The 20409-nt window shown below is 38.5% G+C and overlaps 8 non-coding genes across 8 annotated transcripts; all 8 read left to right on the top strand.

Moving 5' to 3' along the window:
• The first annotated feature begins 1364 nt into the window (after positions 1-1364).
• TRNAI-GAU (transfer RNA isoleucine (anticodon GAU)) lies at positions 1365-1438 on the top strand. The gene has a single exon. It is a non-coding gene; the product is annotated as a tRNA-Ile (tRNA).
• A 788-nt stretch (positions 1439-2226) lies between these two features.
• On the top strand, positions 2227-2300 carry TRNAI-AAU (transfer RNA isoleucine (anticodon AAU)). Its single transcript has one exon. It is a non-coding gene; the product is annotated as a tRNA-Ile (tRNA).
• A 2515-nt stretch (positions 2301-4815) lies between these two features.
• TRNAI-AAU (transfer RNA isoleucine (anticodon AAU)) lies at positions 4816-4889 on the top strand. The gene has a single exon. It is a non-coding gene; the product is annotated as a tRNA-Ile (tRNA).
• A 3380-nt stretch (positions 4890-8269) lies between these two features.
• TRNAI-AAU (transfer RNA isoleucine (anticodon AAU)) lies at positions 8270-8343 on the top strand. Its single transcript has one exon. It is a non-coding gene; the product is annotated as a tRNA-Ile (tRNA).
• A 1652-nt stretch (positions 8344-9995) lies between these two features.
• TRNAI-AAU (transfer RNA isoleucine (anticodon AAU)) lies at positions 9996-10069 on the top strand. The gene has a single exon. It is a non-coding gene; the product is annotated as a tRNA-Ile (tRNA).
• Positions 10070-10858: 789 nt separating this feature from the next.
• Positions 10859-10932, top strand: TRNAI-AAU (transfer RNA isoleucine (anticodon AAU)). The gene has a single exon. It is a non-coding gene; the product is annotated as a tRNA-Ile (tRNA).
• A 789-nt stretch (positions 10933-11721) lies between these two features.
• TRNAI-AAU (transfer RNA isoleucine (anticodon AAU)) lies at positions 11722-11795 on the top strand. The gene has a single exon. It is a non-coding gene; the product is annotated as a tRNA-Ile (tRNA).
• Positions 11796-19208: 7413 nt separating this feature from the next.
• TRNAI-AAU (transfer RNA isoleucine (anticodon AAU)) lies at positions 19209-19282 on the top strand. Its single transcript has one exon. It is a non-coding gene; the product is annotated as a tRNA-Ile (tRNA).
• Positions 19283-20409: the final 1127 nt, after the last annotated feature.

Here is a 20409-nt window from a genome sequence, read left to right as displayed (position 1 = left end):
TGTTTGTAAAAAGATAAATTTTTCTTGTGTCTCATTTTTGACTGTTTATCACCTTGGATCAAACGGAGCTTGAAGGATTGGATGAATATATTTCATATAGTTGTAGAATTAATTATTATTCTGAAAGCTCCTGGAATATCTATTAATGGTTCTAAGTTCTAACGCCAAGTAACTAAATCTCTTATTTATTGCAATTCATTGAGGTCATTTTTGTTTTGTCTTGTTGATGAAATATAAAGATAGTATGAATGTAAACAGCTGAATATAAGCTTTCCAATTATCCCGGGTTAACAATCAGTAGCACTTCATCATCTGCTATTTCTTCAATAGTATGCTATATATTTAGTGAGCCTATTAGTTTAGTCTTTAGAGCATAAAGGTAAAAATGCCAAGGACATACTTTCAATCAGTCTCCAAGCCAATACTTGAAGCTCCTTTAATGTTGAAAATAGATGTATTTTCTTCTGTATCATGTGAATCTCTATATTTCCTTTGAGGGGAAGCCTGTTAGCTCAGATGGTTAGAGCATGGTGCTAATAACACCAAGGTCACAGGTTCTATCCCTGTACAGGCCAAGTTTAATTGTTTGTAAAAAGATTAATTTTTCTTTTGTCTCATTTTTGACTGTTTATCACCTTGGATGAAACGCTGCTTGAAGGATTGGATGAATACATTTGATATAGTTGTAGAATTAAATATTATTCTGAAAGCTCCTGGAATATCTATTAATGGTTCTAAGTTCTAACGCCAAGTAACTAAATCTCCTATTTATTGCAATTCATTGAGGTCATTTTTGTTTTGTCTTGTTGATAAAATATAAAGATATTATGAATGTAAACAGCTGAATATAAGCTTTCCAACTATCCCGGGTTAACAATCAGTAGCACTTCATCATCTGCTATTTCTTCAATAGTATGCTATATATTTAGTAAGCCTATTAGTTTAGTCTTTAGAGCAAAAAGTTAAAAATAGCAAGGACATATTTTCAATCAGTCTCCAAGCCAATACTTGATGCTCCTTTAATGTTGAAAATAGATGTATTTTCTTCTGTATCATGTGTATGTCTATATTTCCTTTGAGGGGAAGCTGATAGAATGATTAGTTGAATCAATTGCATATAGGTGATGAATTGTTATTTATTGCTAAAACACATGGAAAAATCATTAATGGTTCTAAGTTCTAACACTAAGTATGAAAATCTCTTTTGTATTGTAATTTTTTTAAAGTCATATTAGTTTCTTCATGTTGATATTATATATTTATAATTTCATGGTAAACCTCTGAAATTAAGCTTTCCAAATCTCCCGGGTTAACTATCATTAGCACTTCTTCACATGCTGGACTTCCAGGAATTTGTGCAAAATGGCTTGTTAGCTCAGAAGGTTAGAGCGTGGTGCTGATAACGCCAAGGTCACAGGTTTGATCCCTGTACAGGCCAAGTTTAATTGTTTGAAAAAAGATTAATTTTTCTTGTGTCTCATTTTTGACTGTTTATCACCTTGGATCAAACTCTGCTTGAAGGATTGGATGAATACATTTGATATAGTTGTAGAATTAATTATTATTCTGAAAGCTCCTGGAATATCTAATAATGGTTCTAAGTTCTAACTCCAAGTAACTAAATCTCTTCTTTATTGCAATTCATTGAGGTCATTTTTGTTTTGTCTTGTTGATGAAATATAAAGATAGTATGAATGTAAACAGCTGAATATAAGCTTTCCAACCATCCCGGGTTAACAATCAGTAGCACTTCATCATCTGCTATTTCTTCAATAGTATGCTATATATTTAGTGAGCCTATTAGTTTAGTCTTTAGAGCAAAAAGTTAAAAATGCCAAGGACATATTTTCATCAGTCTCCAAGCCAATACTTGATGCTCCTTTAATGTTGAAAATAGATGTATTTTCTTCTGTATCATGTGTATCTCTATATTTCCTTTTAGGGGAAGCTGATAGAATGATTAAATGAATCAATTGCATATAGGTGATGAATTGTTATTTATTGCTAAAACACATGGAAAAAACATTAATGGTTCTAAGTTTTAACACTAAGTATGAACATCTCTTTTGTATTGTAATTTTTTTAAAGTCATATTAGTTTCTTCATGTTGATATTATATATTTATAACTTCATGGTAAACCTCTGAAATTAAGCTTTCCAAATCTCCCGGGTTAACTATCATTTGCACTTTTTCAGATGCTGGACTTCCAGGAAATTGTGCAAAACGGCCTGTTAGCTCAGATGGTTAGAGCGTGGTGCTAATAACGCCAAGGTCACAGGTTCGATCCCTGTACAGGCCAAGTTTAATTGTTTGAAAAAAGATTCATTTTTCTTGTGTCTCATTTTTGACTGTTTATCACCTTGGATCAAACACTGCTTGAAAGATTGGATCAATACATTTGATATAGTTGTAGAATTAATTATTATTCTGAAAGCTCCTGGAATATCTATTAATAGTTCTAAGTTCTAACGCCAAGTAACTTAATCTCTTATTTATTGCAATTTATTGAGGTCATTTTTGTTTTGTCTTGTTGATGAAATATAAAGATAGTATGAATGTAAACAGCTGAATATAAGCTTTCCAACTATCCCGGGTTAACAATCGGTAGCACTTCATCATCTGCTATTTCTTCAATAGTATGCTATATATTTAGTGAGCCTATTAGTTTAGTCTTTAGAGCAAAAAGTTAAAAATGCCAAGGACATATTTTCAATCAGTCTCCAAGCCAATACTTGATGCTCCTTTAATGTTGAAAATAGATGTATTTTCTTCTGTATCATGTGTATCTCTATATTTCCTTTGAGGGGAAGGTGATAGAATGATTAAATGAATCAATTGCATATAGGTGATGAATTGTTATTTATTGCTAAAACACATGGAAAAAACATTAATGGTTCTAAGTTCTAACACTAAGTATGAACATCTCTTTTGTATTGTAATTTTTTTAAAGTCATATTAGTTTCTTCATGTTGATATTATATATTTATAACTTCATGGTAAACCTCTGAAATTAAGCTTTCCAAATCTGCCGGGTTAACTATCATTAGCACTTCTTCATATGCTGGACTTCCAGGAGTTTATGCAAAATGGCCTGTTAGCTCAGATGGTTAGAGCGTGGTGCTAATAACGCCAAGGTCACAGGTTCGATCCCTATACAGGCGAAGTTTAATTGTTTGAAAAAAGATTAATTTTTTCTTGTGTCTCATTCTTGACTGTTTATTACCTTGGATCAAACGCTGCTTGAAGGATTGGATAATTACATTTGATATAGTTGTAGAATTAATTATTATTCTGAAAGCTCCTGGAATATCTATTAATGGTTCTAAGTTCTAACGCCAAGTAACTTAATCTCTTATTTATTGTAATTTATTGAGGTCATTTTTGTTTTGTCTTGTTCATGAAATATAAAGATAGTATGAATGTAAACAGCTGAATATAAGCTTTCCAATTATCCCGGGTTAACAATCAGTAGCACTTCATCATCTGCTATTTCTTCAATAGTATGCTATATATTTAGTGAGCCTATTAGTTTAGTCTTTAGAGCAAAAAGTTAAAAATGCCAAGGACATATTTTCATCAGTCTCCAAGCCAATACTTGATGCTCCTTTAATGTTGAAAATAGATGTATTTTCTTCTGTATCATGTGTATTTCTATATTTCCTTTTAGGGGAAGCTGATAGAATGATTAAATGAATCAATTGCATATAGGTGATGAATTGTTATTTATTGCTAAAACACATGGAAAAAACATTAAAGGTTCTAAGTTTTAACACTAAGTATGAACATCTCTTTTGTATTGTAATTTTTTTTAAGTCATATTAGTTTCTTCATGTTGATATTATATATTTATAACTTCATGGTAAACCTCTGAAATTAAGCTTTCCAAATCTCCCGGGTTAACTATCATTAGCACTTCTTCAGATGCTGGACTTCCAGGAAATTGTGCAAAACGGCCTGTTAGCTCAGATGGTTAGAGCGTGGTGCTAATAGCGCCAAGGTCACAGGTTCGATCCCTGTACAGGCCAAGTTTAATTGTTTGAAAAAAGATTCATTTTTCTTGTGTCTCCTTTTTGACTGTTTATCACCTTGGATCAAACACTGCTTGAAAGATTGGATAAATACATTTGATATAGTTGTAGAATTAATTATTATTCTGAAAGCTCCTGGAATATCTATTAATAGTTCTAAGTTCTAACGCCAAGTAACTTAATCTCTTATTTATTGCAATTTATTGAGGTCATTTTTGTTTTGTCTTGTTGATGAAATATAAAGATAGTATGAATATAAACAGCTGAATATAAGCTTTCCAACTATCCCGGGTTAACAATCGGTAGCACTTCATCATCTGCTATTTCTTCAATAGTATGCTATATATTTAGTGAGCCTATTAGTTTAGTCTTTAGAGCAAAAAGTTAAAAATGCCAAGGACATATTTTCAATCAGTCTCCAAGCCAATACTTGATGCTCCTTTAATGTTGAAAATAGATGTATTTTCTTCTGTATCATGTGTATCTCTATATTTCCTTTGAGGGGAAGCTGATAGAATGATTAAATGAATCAATTGCATATAGGTGATGAATTGTTATTTATTGCTAAAACACATGGAAAAAACATTAATGGTTCTAAGTTCTAACACTAAGTATGAACATCTCTTTTGTATTGTAATTTTTTTAAAGTCATATTAGTTTCTTCATGTTGATATTATATATTTATAACTTCATGGTAAACCTCTGAAATTAAGCTTTCCAAATCTCCCGGGTTAACTATCATTAGCACTTCTTCATATGCTGGACTTCCAGGAAATTGTGCAAAACGGCCTGTTAGCTCAGATGGTTAGAGCGTGGTGCTAATAACGCCAAGGTCACAGGTTCGATCCCTGTACAGGCCAAGTTTAATTGTTTGAAAAAAGATACATTTTTCTTGTGTCTCATTTTTGACTGTTTATCACCTTGGATCAAACACTGCTTGAAGGATTGGATAAATACATTTGATATAGTTGTAGAATTAATTATTATTCTGAAAGCTCCTGGAATATCTATTAATGGTTCGAAGTTCTAACGCCAAGTAACTTAAACTCTTATTTATTGCAATTTATTGAGGTCATTTTTGTTTTGTCTTGTTGATGAAATATAAAGATAGTATGAATGTAAACAGCTGAATATAAGCTTTCCAACTATCCCGGGTTAACAATCGATAGCACTTCATCATCTGCTATTTCTTCAATGGTATGCTATATATTTATTGAGCCTATTAGTTTAGTCTTTAGAGCATAAAGTTAAAAATGCCAAGGACATACTTTCAATCAATCTCCTAGCCAATACTTGATGCTCCTTTAATGTTGAAAATAGATGTATTTTCTTCTGTATCATGTGTATCTCTATATTTCCTTTGAGGGGAAGCTGATAGAATGATTAAATGAATCAATTGCATATAGGTGATGAATTGTTATTTATTGCTAAAACACATGGAAAAAACATTAATGGTTCTAAGTTCTAACACTAAGTATGAACATCTCTTTTGTATTGTAATTTTTTTAAAGTCATATTAGTTTCTTCATGTTGATATTATATATTTATAACTTCATGGTAAACCTCTGAAATTAAGCTTTCCAAATCTCCCGGGTTAACTATCATTAGCACTTCTTCATATGCTGGACTTCCAGGAAATTGTGCAAAACGGCTTGTTAGCTCAGATGGTTAGAGCGTGGTGCTAATAACGCCAAGGTCACAGGTTCGATCCCTGTACAGGCCAAGTTTAATTGTTTGAAAAAAGATTAATTTTTCTTGTGTCTCATATTTGACTGTTTATCACCTTGGATCAAACACTGCTTGAAGGATTGGATGAATACATTTGATATAGTTGTAGAATTAATTATTATTCTGAAAGCTCCTGGAATATCTATTAATGGTTCTAAGTTCTAACTCCAAGTAACTAAATCTCTTCTTTATTGCAATTCATTGAGGTCATTTTTGTTTTGTCTTGTTGATGTAATATAAAGATAGTATGAATGTAAACAGCTGAATATAAGCTTTCCAACTATCCCGGGTTAACAATCAGTAGCACTTCATCATCTGCTATTTCTTCAATAGTATGCTATATATTTAGTGAGCCTATTAGTTTAGTCTTTAGAGCAAAAAGTTAAAAATAGCAAGGACATATTTTCAATCAGTCTCCAAGCCAATACTTGATGCTCCTTTAATGTTGAAAATAGATGTATTTTCTTCTGTATCATGTGTATCTCTATATTTCCTTTGAGGGGAAGCTGATAGAATGATTAAATGAATCAATTGCATATAGGTGATGAATTGTTATTTATTGCTAAAACACATGGAAAAAACATTAATGGTTCTAAGTTCTAACACTAAGTATGAACATCTCTTTTGTATTGTAATTTTTTTAAAGTCATATTAGTTTCATCATGTTGATATTATATATTTATAACTTCATGGTAAACCTCTGAAATTAAGCTTTCCAAATCTCCCGGGTTAACTATCATTAGCACTTCTTCATATGCTGGACTTCCAGGAAATTGTGCAGAACGGCCTGTTAGCTCAGATGGTTAGAGTGTGGTGCTAATAACGCCAAGGTCACAGGTTCGATCCCTGTACAGGCCAAGTTTAATTGTTTGAAAAAAAATTAATTTTTCTTGTGTCTCATTTTTGACTGTTTATCACCTTGGATCAAACACTGCTTGAAGGATTGGATAAATACATTTGATATAGTTGTAGAATTAATTATTATTCTGAAAGCTCCTGGAATATCTATTAATGGTTCTAAGTTCTAACGCCAAGTAACTTAAACTCTTATTTATTGCAATTTATTGAGGTCATTTTTGTTTTGTCTTGTTGATGAAATATAAAGATAGTATGAATGTAAACAGCTGAATATAAGCTTTCCAACTATCCCGGGTTAACAATCGGTAGCACTTAATCATCTGCTATTTCTTCAATAGTATGCTATATATTTTTTTTGAGCCTATTAGTTTAGTCTTTAGAGCATAAAGTTAAAAATGCCAAGGACATACTTTCAATCAGTCTCCAAGCCAATACTTGATGCTCCTTTAATGTTGAAAATAGATGTATTTTCTTCTGTATCATGTGTATCTCTATATTTCCTTTGAGGGGAAGCTGATAGAATGATTAAATGAATCAATTGCATATAGGTGATGAATTGTTATTTATTGCTAAAACACGTGGAAAAAACATTAATGGTTCTAAGTTCTAACACTAAGTATGAACATCTCTTTTGTATTGTAATTATTTTAAAGTCATATTAGTTTCTTCATGTTGATATTATATATTTATAACTTCATGGTAAACCTCTGAAATTAAGCTTTCCAAATCTCCCGGGTTAACTATCATTAGCACTTCTTCATATGCTGGACCTCCAGGATTTTGTGCAAAAAGGCCTGTTAGCTCAGATGGTTAGAGTGTGGTGCTAATTACACCAAGGTCACAGGTTCTATCCCTGTACAGGCCAAGTTTAATTGATTGTAAAAAGATTAATTTTTCTTTTGTCTCATTTTTGACTGTTTATCACCTTGGATGAAACGCTGCTTGAAGGATTGGATGAATACATTTGATATAGTTGTAGAATTAATTATTATTCTGAAAGCTCCTGGAATATCTATTAATGGTTCTAAGTTCTAACGCCAAGTAACTAAATCTCTTATTTATTGCAATTCATTGAGGTCATTTTTGTTTTGTCTTGTTGATATAATATAAAGATAGTATGAATGTAAACAGCTGAATATAAGCTTTCCAACTATCCCGGGTTAACAATCGGTAGCACTTCATCATCTGCTATTTCTTCAATAGTATGCTATATATTTAGTGAGCCTATTAGTTTAGTCTTTAGAGCAAAAAGTTAAAAATGCCAAGGACATATTTTCAATCAGTCTCCAAGCCAATACTTGATGCTCCTTTAATGTTGAAAATAGATGTATTTTCTTCTGTATCATGTGTATCTCTATATTTCCTTTGAGGGGAAGCTGATAGAATGATTAAATGAATCAATTGCATATAGGTGATGAATTGTTATTTATTGCTAAAACACATGGAAAAAACATTAATGGTTCTAAGTTCTAAAACTAAGTATGAACATCTCTTTTGTATTGTAATTTTTTTAAAGTCATATTAGTTTCTTCATGGTGATATTATATATTTATAACTTCATGGTAAACCTCTGAAATTAAGCTTTCCAAATCGCCCAGGTTAACTATCATTAGCACTTCTTCATATGTTGGACTTCCAGGAAATTGTGCAAAACGGCCTGTTAGCTCAGATGGTTAGAGCGTGGTGCTAATAACGCCAAGGTCACAGGTTCGATCCCTGTACAGGCCAAGTTTAATTGTTTGAAAAAAGATACATTTTTCTTGTGTCTCATTTTTGACTGTTTATCACCTTGGATCAAACACTGCTTGAAGGATTGGATAAATACATTTGATATAGTTGTAGAATTAATTATTATTCTGAAAGCTCCTGGAATATCTATTAATGGTTCGAAGTTCTAACGCCAAGTAACTTAAACTCTTATTTATTGCAATTTATTGAGGTCATTTTTGTTTTGTCTTGTTGATGAAATATAAAGATAGTATGAATGTAAACAGCTGAATATAAGCTTTCCAACTATCCCGGGTTAACAATCGGTAGCACTTAATTATCTGCTATTTCTTCAATAGTATGCTATATATTTATTGAGCCTATTAGTTTAGTCTTTAGAGCATAAAGTTAAAAATGCCAAGGACATACTTTCAATCAGTCTCCAAGCCAATACTTGATGCTCCTTTAATGTTGAAAATAGATGTATTTTCTTCTGTATCATGTGTATCTCTATATTTCCTTTGAGGGGAAGCTGATAGAATGATTAAATGAATCAATTGCATATAGGTGATGAATTGTTATTTATTGCTAAAACACGTGGAAAAAACATTAATGGTTCTAAGTTCTAACACTAAGTATGAACATCTCTTTTGTATTGTAATTATTTTAAAGTCATATTAGTTTCTTCATGTTGATATTATATATTTATAACTTCATGGTAAACCTCTGAAATTAAGCTTTCCAAATCTCCCGGGTTAACTATCATTAGCACTTCTTCATATGCTGGACCTCCAGGAATTTGTGCAAAAAGGCCTGTTAGCTCAGATGGTTAGAGTGTGGTGCTAATTACACCAAGGTCACAGGTTCTATCCCTGTACAGGCCAAGTTTAATTGATTGTAAAAAGATTAATTTTTCTTTTGTCTCATTTTTGACTGTTTATCACCTTGGATGAAACGCTGCTTGAAGGATTGGATGAATACATTTGATATAGTTGTAGAATTAATTATTATTCTGAAAGCTCCTGGAATATCTATTAATGGTTCTAAGTTCTAACGCCAAGTAACTAAATCTCTTATTTATTGCAATTCATTGAGGTCATTTTTGTTTGGTCTTGTTGATGAAATATAAAGATAGTATGAATGTAAACAGCTGAATATAAGCTTTCCAACTATCCCGGGTTAACAATCGGTAGCACTTCATCATCTGCTATTTCTTCAATAGTATGCTATATATTTAGTGAGCCTATTAGTTTAGTCTTTAGAGCAAAAAGTTAAAAATGCCAAGGACATATTTTCAATCAGTCTCCAAGCCAATACTTGATGCTCCTTTAATGTTGAAAATAGATGTATTTTCTTCTGTATCATGTGTATCTCTATATTTCCTTTGAGGGGAAGCTGATAGAATGATTAAATGAATCAATTGCATATAGGTGATGAATTGTTATTTATTGCTAAAACACATGGAAAAAACATTAATGGTTCTAAGTTCTAAAACTAAGTATGAACATCTCTTTTGTATTGTAATTTTTTTAAAGTCATATTAGTTTCTTCATGGTGATATTATATATTTATAACTTCATGGTAAACCTCTGAAATTAAGCTTTCCAAATCGCCCAGGGTAACTATCATTAGCACTTCTTCATATGTTGGACTTCCAGGAAATTGTGCAAAACGGCCTGTTAGCTCAGATGGTTAGAGCGTGGTGCTAATAACGCCAAGGTCACAGGTTCGATCCCTGTACAGGCCAAGTTTAATTGTTTGAAAAAAGATTAATTTTTCTTGTGTCTCATTTTTGACTGTTTATCACCTTGGATCAAACACTGCTTGAAGGATTGGATAAATACATTTGATATAGTTGTAGAATTAATTATTATTCTGAAAGCTCCTGGAATATCTATTAATGGTTCTAAGTTCTAACGCCAAGTAACTAAATCTTCTATTTATTGCAATTTATTGAGGTCATTTTTGTTTTGTCTTGTTGATGAAATATAAAGATAGTATGAATGTAAACAGCTGAATATAAGCTTTCCAACTATCCCGGGTTAACAATCGATAGCACTTCATCATCTGCTATTTCTTCAATGGTATGCTATATATTTATTGAGCCTATTAGTTTAGTCTTTAGAGCATAAAGTTAAAAATGCCAAGGACATACCTTCAATCAGTCTCCAAGCCAATACTTGATGCTCCTTTAATGTTGAAAATAGATGTATTTTCTTCTGTATCATGTGTATCTCTATATTTCCTTTGAGGGGAAGCTGATAGAGTGATTAAATGAATCAATTGCATATAGGTGATGAATTGTTATTTATTGCTAAAACACATGGAAAAAACATTAATGGTTCTAAGTTCTAACACTAAGTATGAACATCTCTTTTGTATTGTAATTTTTTTAAAGTCATATTAGTTTCTTCATGTTGATATTATATATTTATAACTTCATGGAAAACCTCTGAAATTAAGCTTTCCAAATCTCCCGGGTTAACTATCATTAGCACTTCTTCATATGTTGGACTTCCAGGAAATTGTGCAAAACGGCCTGTTAGCTCAGATGGTTAGAGCGTGGTGCTAATAACGCCAAGGTCACAGGTTCGATCCCTGTACAGGCCAAGTTTAATTGCTTGAAAAAAGATTAATTTTTCTTGTGTCTCATTTTTGACTGTTTATCACCTTGGATCAAACACTGCTTGAAGGATTGGATAAATACATTTGATATAGTTGTAGAATTAGTTATTATTCTGAAAGCTCCTGGAATATCTATTAATGGTTCTAAGTTCTAACGCCAAGTAACTTAAACTCTTATTTATTGCAATTTATTGAGGTAATTTTTGTTTTGTCTTGTTGATGAAATATAAAGATAGTATGAATGTAAACAGCTGAATATAAGCTTTCCAACTATCCCAGGTTAACAATCGATAGCACTTCATCATCTGCTATTTCTTCAATGGTATGCTATATATTTATTGAGCCTATTAGTTTAGTCTTTAGAGCATAAAGTTAAAAATGCCAAGGACATACCTTCAATCAGTCTCCAAGCCAATACTTGATGCTCCTTTAATGTTGAAAATAGATGTATTTTCTTCTGTATCATGGGTATCTCTATATTTTCTTTGAGGGGAAGCTGATAAAATGATTAAATGAATCAATTGCATATAGGTGATGAATTGTTATTTATTGCTAAAACACATGGAAAAAACATTAATGGTTCTAAGTTCTAACACTAAGTATGAAAATCTCTTTTGTATTGTAATTTTTTTAAAGTCATATTAGTTTCTTCATGTTGATATTATATATTTATAACTTCATGGTAAACCTCTGAAATTAATCTTTCCAAATCTCCCGGGTTAACTATCATTAGCACTTCTTCATATGCTGGACTTCCAGCAATTCATGCAAAACGGCCTGTTAGCTCAGATGGTTAGAGCGTGGTGCTAATAACGCCAAGGTCACAGGTTCGATCCCTGTACAGGCCAAGTTTAATTGTTTGTAAGAAGATACATTTTTCTTGTGTCTCATTTTTGACTGTTTATCACCTTGGATCAAACGGAGCTTGAAGGATTGGATGAATATATTTCATATAGTTGTAGAATCAATTATTATTCTGAAAGCTCCTGGAATATCTATTAATGGTTCTAAGTTCTAACGCCAAGTAAGTAAATCTCTTATTTATTGCAATTTATTGAGGTCATTTTTGTTTTGTCTTGTTGATGAAATATAAAGATAGTATGAATGTAAACAGCTGAATATAAGCTTTCCAACTATCCCGGGTTAACAATCAATAGCACTTCATCATCTGCTATTTCTTCAATGCTATGCTATATATTTATTGAGCCTATTAGTTTAGTCTTTAGAGCATAAAGTTAAAAATGCCAAGGACTTACCTTCAATCAGTCTCCAAGCCAATACTTCATGCTCCTTTAATGTTGAAAATAGATGTATTTTCTTCTGTATCATGTGTATGTCTATATTTCCTTTGAGGGGAAGCTGATAGAACGATTAGATGAATCAATTGCATATATGTGATGAATTGTTATTTATTGCTAAAACACATGGAAAAAACATTAATGGTTCTAAGTTCTAACACTAAGTATGAAAATCTCTTTTGTATTGTAATTTTTTTAAAGTCATATTAGTTTCTTCATGTTGATATTATATATTTATAATTTCATGGTAAACCTCTGAAATTCAGCTATCCAAATCTCCCGGGTTAACTATCATTAGCAGTTCTTCACATGCTGGACTTCCAGGAATTTGGGCAAAATGGCTTGTTAGCTCAGATGGTTAGAGCGTGGTGCTAATAACGCCAAGGTCACAGGTTCGATCCCTGTACAGGCCAAGTTTAATTGTTTGAAAAAAGAGTAATTTTTCTTGTGTTTCATTCTTGACTGTTTATCACCTTGGATCAAACGCTGCTTGAAGGATTGGATGAATACATTTGATATAGTTGTAGAATTAATTATTATTCTGAAAGCTCCTGGAATATCTATTAATGGTTCTAAGTTCTAACGCCAAGTAACTAAATCTTCTATTTATTGCAATTTATTGAGGTCATTTTTGTTTTGTCTTGTTGATGAAATATAAATTATTATTATTATTATTATTATTAAAAAAGATTTGGTACCGCGCACATTCACCAATTGGTTTCTTGGCGCTCAAGACCAGGCGGGAGAAGAACATTCAGGGTCAGAGCAGCTAACCGTGCGCCAGACGGAACAGGTGGGTTTTCAAAGAACTGCGAAAACAGCAATAGTCGGTGGACAAACGAATAACAAGAGGGAGGTAATTCCAGGTAGTGGGAGCAAGAAAAGAGAAACAAGCGCCCCCATGTTTTTTACGGTTGAACCTGGGAGTGATCAGCAGGTTGTGAGCCGACGATCTGAGGTGACGGGGCGGAACATAGGCATGCAAACAAGAAGAAATGAAAGCAGGGGCACAGGTAAACAGGGATTTAAAAATGGTACAGGCCATTTTAAAAACACACCGTTGCGCAACTGGGAGCCAGTGTAGAGTCTTCAGCAGAGGGGTGGCATGCTGATGTTTAGGTTGCTGAAAGATCAACCTGGCTGCCTGATTCTGAACCAGTTGGAGTCGGGAAAGGTGACAGGCAGGAACCCCCACGTATAGACAGTTGGCATAGTCTAGACGTGAGGTAATGAGGGCGAGGATAACAAGAATAAGGGCCTCTTGGGATAGAAGCCTGCAAATCTTCCAGATTCGGCGGAGATGGAAAAAACAGGCCGAAGTGACGGTGTTGATGTGAGGCCGCATCGAGAGGTCACTAGAAATGGTAACCCCCAAGCTCTTCACGGTGTTTACTGGGCAAGGAGGGGAACCCAGAGCGGTGGGCTAAAAGTTGGGAGACCAGGGAGTGAGAGGACCGCCGGTCACCACCAACTCCGTTTTGCTTGGATTAGCTTTAATTGGCTAAGGTTCATCCACTCATAGATAAAGAGCATGGCATTTTGAAAATTGGAACAAGAGGAAGGGAAAGAATTAATAGGAAAAATAAGCTGCAGATCATCTGCGTAATTGAAAGCAGTAACTGAGAACTGACGAAGAGAGACAAGAAGGGGCTGCATATAAAGATTAAACAAAAGCGGGGACAAAGCAGAACCCTGGGGGACACCACAGGAGAGAGAAGATGGGGGGGGCAGAGAAAGAGGAAAGGCGAACAGATTGAGAGCGGGAATGGAGAAAAGATACCACCCATGACAGGGCCAGGCCAGAGATGCCAGCATTTCTGACACGGTCGACCAGGATTCCATGGTCGACCGTGTCAAATGCGGCTGAAAGGTCCAAGAGTACAAGGGCCTGGGCCAAGTTCTTGTCAGCTCCCTGTTTCAGCGTGTCCATGACTGCCACCACCACTGCCTCAGTAGAATGAGCAGGTCTAAAACCGGCTTGCCGATCGTCGAGGAAGTGAGTTTCCTCGATGAAGGCACTGAGGCAGCGGGTGACATAAGTCTCCAAGACCTTACCCAGGTAAGGGAGGAGGGAGATGGGACGGTAATTTGCCAATGTGGTAGGGTCAAGACCAGGTTTTTTGAGAATGGGGACCACCACAGCGCTTTTAAAAGCATTGGGGACAGAGCCTGACAAGAGAGATTTATTTAAAAGATCAAGAGGGGGGCCGGGACAGGCCACAAAGGCAGCTCTTAGAATAGACGTAGGACAGCAATCATTAGGCGAGCCAGAGCTCACAGTCTGAAGTAGTGAAAGAAAAATGTCCAAAGAGATAGGGGGAAATTTAGAGAAAGAATGAGGATTCGAGGAAGGGAGAACAGAATCATGAGATAGAGTTGTAGAGGGAATGTTATTTTTGATCGCGGAAATCTTGTCAGAAAAAAAAGAATTAAGAGAATTGCACAGGGCTTGAGAAGGTAAGGGCTGGGGAGTGACCCGGTCAGGAAGGGAGAGCTCAGCTACAATAGAGAAAATTTCTTTGGACTTGGATGCCGAGGTCAAGACCTTCTGAGAAAAATAGGAGAGTTTGGCCAAAATGATCGATTTTTTATACGTTTTTAGTAGATCAATGTAACTGATTTTAAGTAAAGGGTCATAATTACGCCACCAACGGCGCTCAGCCTGTCTAAGGCGAAGTTTGTCCACCTTCAGAGTAGAAGTAAACCAGCGCTGAGCGTCGTGGGGACGTTTAGACTTAACAGTTTTGATGGGGGCAACGACGTCACAGGCAGAGGACAGCCACTGATTGAGAGAAGTTGCTTGTGAATTCAAATCAGAATAGTCAGAAAGAGATGTTGAGGCAAGAATAGAATGAAAGTGGGGAATGTCAGCGTGTTTCCAGTTTCGAGCCTGAAAATTATGAGGGACCGGAGGGCAGGTAGACAGAAATAGATGTAAGGAAAAGGAAATGAAGAAATGATCGGACCAGGGACAGGGATAGACCAAGGGGGGGGAAATGTCAGAGTTGGTGGACCAGATCTGATCTAATATATGGCCTTTATTATGTGTGGCAACAGAGATATGTTTGGAGAAGTTTAGGCCAAGCAATGAGTCAGTGAACTCACGGGAGAGGGAAGATTCTTGGGGGTCTGATGGCCAATAATTAAAGTCGCCTACCACTAGAACCCTGACAGAGTTGATGGCTATCTGCGAAATCATATTACTAAATAAGGATGGGAAAAGGGGCATATTGACCGGGGGACGATAAACTAATATGCAGATAAATGAAGAGTTGAGAGAGGTAAATTTCAATGTAAGAATGTCCGTATTGGCTATGAGTGGAGTAGAGAGGGTAATGAATTGTAGGTGAGAGCGAATAATGGCGGCAACTCCGCCGCCAGGTCTGCCGGAGTTTCTATTAGAATGGAGGATACAGTAACCTGCAGGAATCGCGGCCAAGATATCTGGGTAGGAGTCAGCATTTAACCAAGTTTCCGTAAGGAGCAAGATGTCAATGAGACCTCCTTCTAAAAGTTGGAATATGTCTAATTGGTGTTTGGGAAGGGAACGAGTATTGAGATAGAGTAGTGAGAGGGGATCTCTGCCGCTGGGACGGGACTGAGTCAGCCGAGGTGCGACGGGAGGGGGAAGGGAAAAGGGAGGGGAAGGGGAAGGAGGAATTGTAGACGGGGGTGAGAATAGGATATTATGTCCAAGAATGGTAGCTATGACATGGGGAGCAAGGGTGACGTGGTGGGATAAGGCACGAAGTGCCTGTGAGGAGTAGAACAGACGTGGAACAGCATGCGTGGCCCCTGGCCTCAGTCGGTCGCGGACGGGCGCAGACGGGCTCGACTTATGCGCGACTTCGGCGCGAAGTCGGCGCTCCCGCTGTGGTCGTCCGCTGCGCTTCCTCCAGATGGCCATTTATACCGTCCAACGTGAGACACTAGACCGCTCACCTGCGCAGTCTGGAGGCAGGGCGGAAGTGCCGAGAAGCGGAAGTGGCGCTCTTGCAGGGACCCTCCGCAACAAACGGCACACAGCCGGGGCGGACCGGGGTCAGGAGCGGGTAAGTGGCAGAAAAAAAGTGCGCGTCACAGCATGAATGCGAGCGCTGTCAGCCTTCGCGCAAAGCAACAGTGCAGGGGTGAGTACACGTCCGCTGAAGCTAGTATTCAGCTTCAGAGCACCAGAGATATTAAAATCCTAACAGCTCCAAGTCAGGTGGGGGAAATTAAAAGCGCTTGTCGGCCGCGCTGATGCACACGAGTGGTCTTCAGGCCACAGAGTCAACCAGTGGGGCCGGCAGGGCAACGTTATAAGCCCTAGTTCAGCAGACACTAGACCGCTCACCTGCGCGGTCTGGAGGCAGGGCGGAATGCAGAGAAGCGGAAGTGGCGCTCTTGCAGGGACCCTCCGCAACAAACGGCACACAGCCGGGGCGGACCGGGGTCAGGAGCGGGTAAGTGGCAGAAGAAAAGTGCGCGTCACAGCATGAATGCGAGCGCTGTCAGCCTTCGCGCAAAGCAACAGTGCAGGGGTGAGTACACGTCCGCTGAAGCTAGTATTCAGCTTCAGAGCACCAGAGATATTAAAATCCTAACAGCTCCAAGTCAGGTGGGGGAAATTAAAAGCGCTTGTCGGCCGCGCTGATGCACACGAGTGGTCTTCAGGCCACAGAGTCAAGCAGTGGGGCCGGCAGGGCAACGTTATAAGCCCTAGTTCAGCAGACACTAGACCACTCACCTGCGCGGTCTGGAGGCAGGGCGGAAGTGCCGAGAAGCGGAAGTGGCGCTCTTGCAGGGACCCTCCGCAACAAACAGCACACAGCCGGGGCGGACCGGGGTCAGGAGCGGGTAAGTGGCAGAAGAAAAGTGCGCGTCACAGCATGAATGCGAGCGCTGTCAGCCTTCGCGCAAAGCAACAGTGCAGGGGTGAGTACACGTCCGCTGAAGCTAGTATTCAGCTTCAGAGCACCAGAGATATTAAAATCCTAACAGCTCCAAGTCAGGTGGGGGAAATTAAAAGCGCTTGTCGGCCGCGCTGATGCACACGAGTGGTCTTCAGGCCACAGAGTCAACCAGTGGGGCCGGCAGGGCAACGTTATAAGCCCTAGTTCAGCAGACACTAGACCGCTCACCTGCGCGGTCTGGAGGCAGGGCGGAAGTGCAGAGAAGCGGAAGTGGCGCTCTTGCAGGGACCCTCCGCAACAAACGGCACACAGCCGGGGCGGACTGGGGTCAGGAGCGGGTAAGTGGCAGAAGAAAAGTGCGCGTCACAGCATGAATGCGAGCGCTGTCAGCCTTCGCGCAAAGCAACAGTGCAGGGGTGAGTACACGTCCGCTGAAGCTAGTATTCAGCTTCAGAGCACCAGAGATATTAAAATCCTAACAGCTCCAAGTCAGGTGGGGGAAATTAAAAGCGCTTGTCGGCCGCGCTGATGCACACGAGTGGTCTTCAGGCCACAGAGTCAAGCAGTGGGGCCGGCAGGGCAACGTTATAAGCCCTAGTTCAGCAGACACTAGACCGCTCACCTGCGTGGTCTGGAGGCAGGGCGGAAGTGCCGAGAAGCGGAAGTGGCGCTCTTGCAGGGACCCTCCGCAACAAACGGCACACAGCCGGGGCGGACCGGGGTCAGGAGCGGGTAAGTGGCAGAAGAAAAGTGCGCGTCACAGCATGAATGCGAGCGCTGTCAGCCTTCGCGCAAAGCAACAGTGCAGGGGTGAGTACACGTCCGCTGAAGCTAGTATTCAGCTTCAGAGCACAAGAGATATTAAAATCCTAACAGCTCCAAGTCAGGTGGGGGAAATTAAAAGCGCTTGTCGGCCGCGCTGATGCACACGAGTGGTCTTCAGGCCACAGAGTCAACCAGTGGGGCCGGCAGGGCAACGTTATAAGCCCTAGTTCAGCAGACACTAGACCGCTCACCTGCGCGGTCTGGAGGCAGGGCGGAAGTGCCGAGAAGCGGAAGTGGCGCTCTTGCAGGGACCCTCCGCAACAAACGGCACACAGCCGGGGCGGACCGGGGTCAGGAGCGGGTAAGTGGCAGAAGAAAAGTGCGTGTCACAGCATGAATGCGAGCGCTGTCAGCCTTCGCACAAAGCAACAGTGCAGGGGTGAGTACACGTCCGCTGAAGCTAGTATTCAGCTTCAGAGCACCAGAGATATTAAAATCCTAACAGCTCCAAGTCAGGTGGGGGAAATTAAAAGCGCTTGTCGGCCGCGCTGATGCACACGAGTGGTCTTCAGGCCACAGAGTCAAGCAGTGGGGCCGGCAGGGCAACGTTATAAGCCCTAGTTCAGCAGACACTAGACCGCTCACCTGCGCGGTCTGGAGGCAGGGCGGAAGTGCCGAGAAGCGGAAGTGGCGCTCTTGCAGGGACCCTCCGCAACAAACGGCACACAGCCGGGGCGGACCGGGGTCAGGAGCGGGTAAAGATAGTATGAATGTAAACAGCTGAATATAAGCTTTACAACTATCCCGGGTTAACAATCGATAGCACTTCATCATCTGCTATTTCTTCAATGGTATGCTATATATTTATTGAGCCTATTAGTTTAGTCTTTAGAGCATAAAGTTAAAAATGCCAAGGACATACCTTCATCAGTCTCCAAGCCAATACTTGATGCTCCTTTAATGTTGAAAATAGATGTATTTTCTTCTGTATCATGTGTATGTCTATATTTCCTTTGAGGGGAAGCTGATAGAATGATTAGATGAATCAATTGCATATAGGTGATGAATTGTTATTTATTGCTAAAACACATGGAAAAAAACATTAATGGTTCTAAGTTCTAACACTGAGTATGAAAATCTCTTTTGTATTGTAATTTTTTTAAAGTCATATTAGTTTCTTCATGTTGATATTATATATTTATAATTTCATGGTAAACCTCTGAAATTAAGCTTTCCAAATCTCCCGGGTTAACTATCAATAGCACTTCTTCACATGCTGGACTTCCAGGAATTTGTGCAAAATGGCCTGTTAGCTCAGATGGTTAGAGCGTGGTGCTAATAACGCCAAGGTCACAGGTTCGATCCCTGTACAGGCCAAGTTTAATTGTTTGAAAAAAGAGTAATTTTTCTTGTGTCTCATTTTTGACTATTTATCACCTTGGATCAAACACTGCTTGAAGGATTGGATGAATACATTTGATATAGTTGTAGAATTAATTATTATTCTGAAAGCTCCTGGAATATCTATTAATGGTTCTAAGTTCTAACGCCAAGTAACTAAATCTTCTATTTATTGCAATTTATTGAGGTCATTTTTGTTTTGTCTTGTTGATGAAATATAAATTATTATTATTATTATTATTATTAAAAAAGATTTGGTACCGCGCACATTCACCAATTGGTTTCTTGGCGCTCAAGACCAGGCGGGAGAAGAACATTCAGGGTCAGAGCAGCTAACCGTGCGCCAGACGGAACAGGTGGGTTTTCAAAGAACTGCGAAAACAGCAATAGTCGGTGGACAAACGAATAACAAGAGGGAGGTAATTCCAGGCAGTGGGAGCAAGAAAAGAGAAACAAGCGCCCCCATGTTTTTTACGGTTGAACCTGGGAGTGATCAGCAGGTTGTGAGCCGACGATCTGAGGTGACGGGCGGAACATAGGCATGCAAACAAGAAGAAATGAAAGCAGGGGCACAGGTAAACAGGGATTTAAAAATGGTACAGGCCATTTTAAAAACACACCGTTGCGCAACTGGGAGCCAGTGTAGAGTCTTCAGCAGAGGGGTGACATGCTGATGTTTAGGTTGCTGAAAGATCAACCTGGCTGCCTGATTCTGAACCAGTTGGAGTCGGGAAAGGTGACAGGCAGGAACCCCCACGTATAGACAGTTGGCATAGTCTAGACGTGAGGTAATGAGGGCGAGGATAACAAGAATAAGGGCCTCTTGGGATAGAAGCCTGCAAATCTTCCCGATTCGGCGGAGATGGAAAAAACAGGCCGAAGTGACGGTGTTGATGTGAGGCCGCATCGAGAGGTCAGTAGAAATGGTAACCCCCAAGCTCTTCACGGTGTTTACTGGGCAAGGAGGGGAACCCAGAGCGGTGGGCTAAAAGTTGGGAGACCAGGGAGTGAGAGGACCGCCGGTCACCACCAACTCCGTTTTGCTTGGATTAAGCTTTAATTGGCTAAGGTTCATCCACTCATAGATAAAGAGCATGGCATTT

This window comes from Lissotriton vulgaris, chromosome 12, assembly GCF_964263255.1.
Source record: "Lissotriton vulgaris chromosome 12, aLisVul1.2, whole genome shotgun sequence".
Taxonomy (NCBI): domain Eukaryota; kingdom Metazoa; phylum Chordata; class Amphibia; order Caudata; family Salamandridae; genus Lissotriton; species Lissotriton vulgaris.
This window is presented reverse-complemented; position numbering and strand designations above follow the sequence as displayed.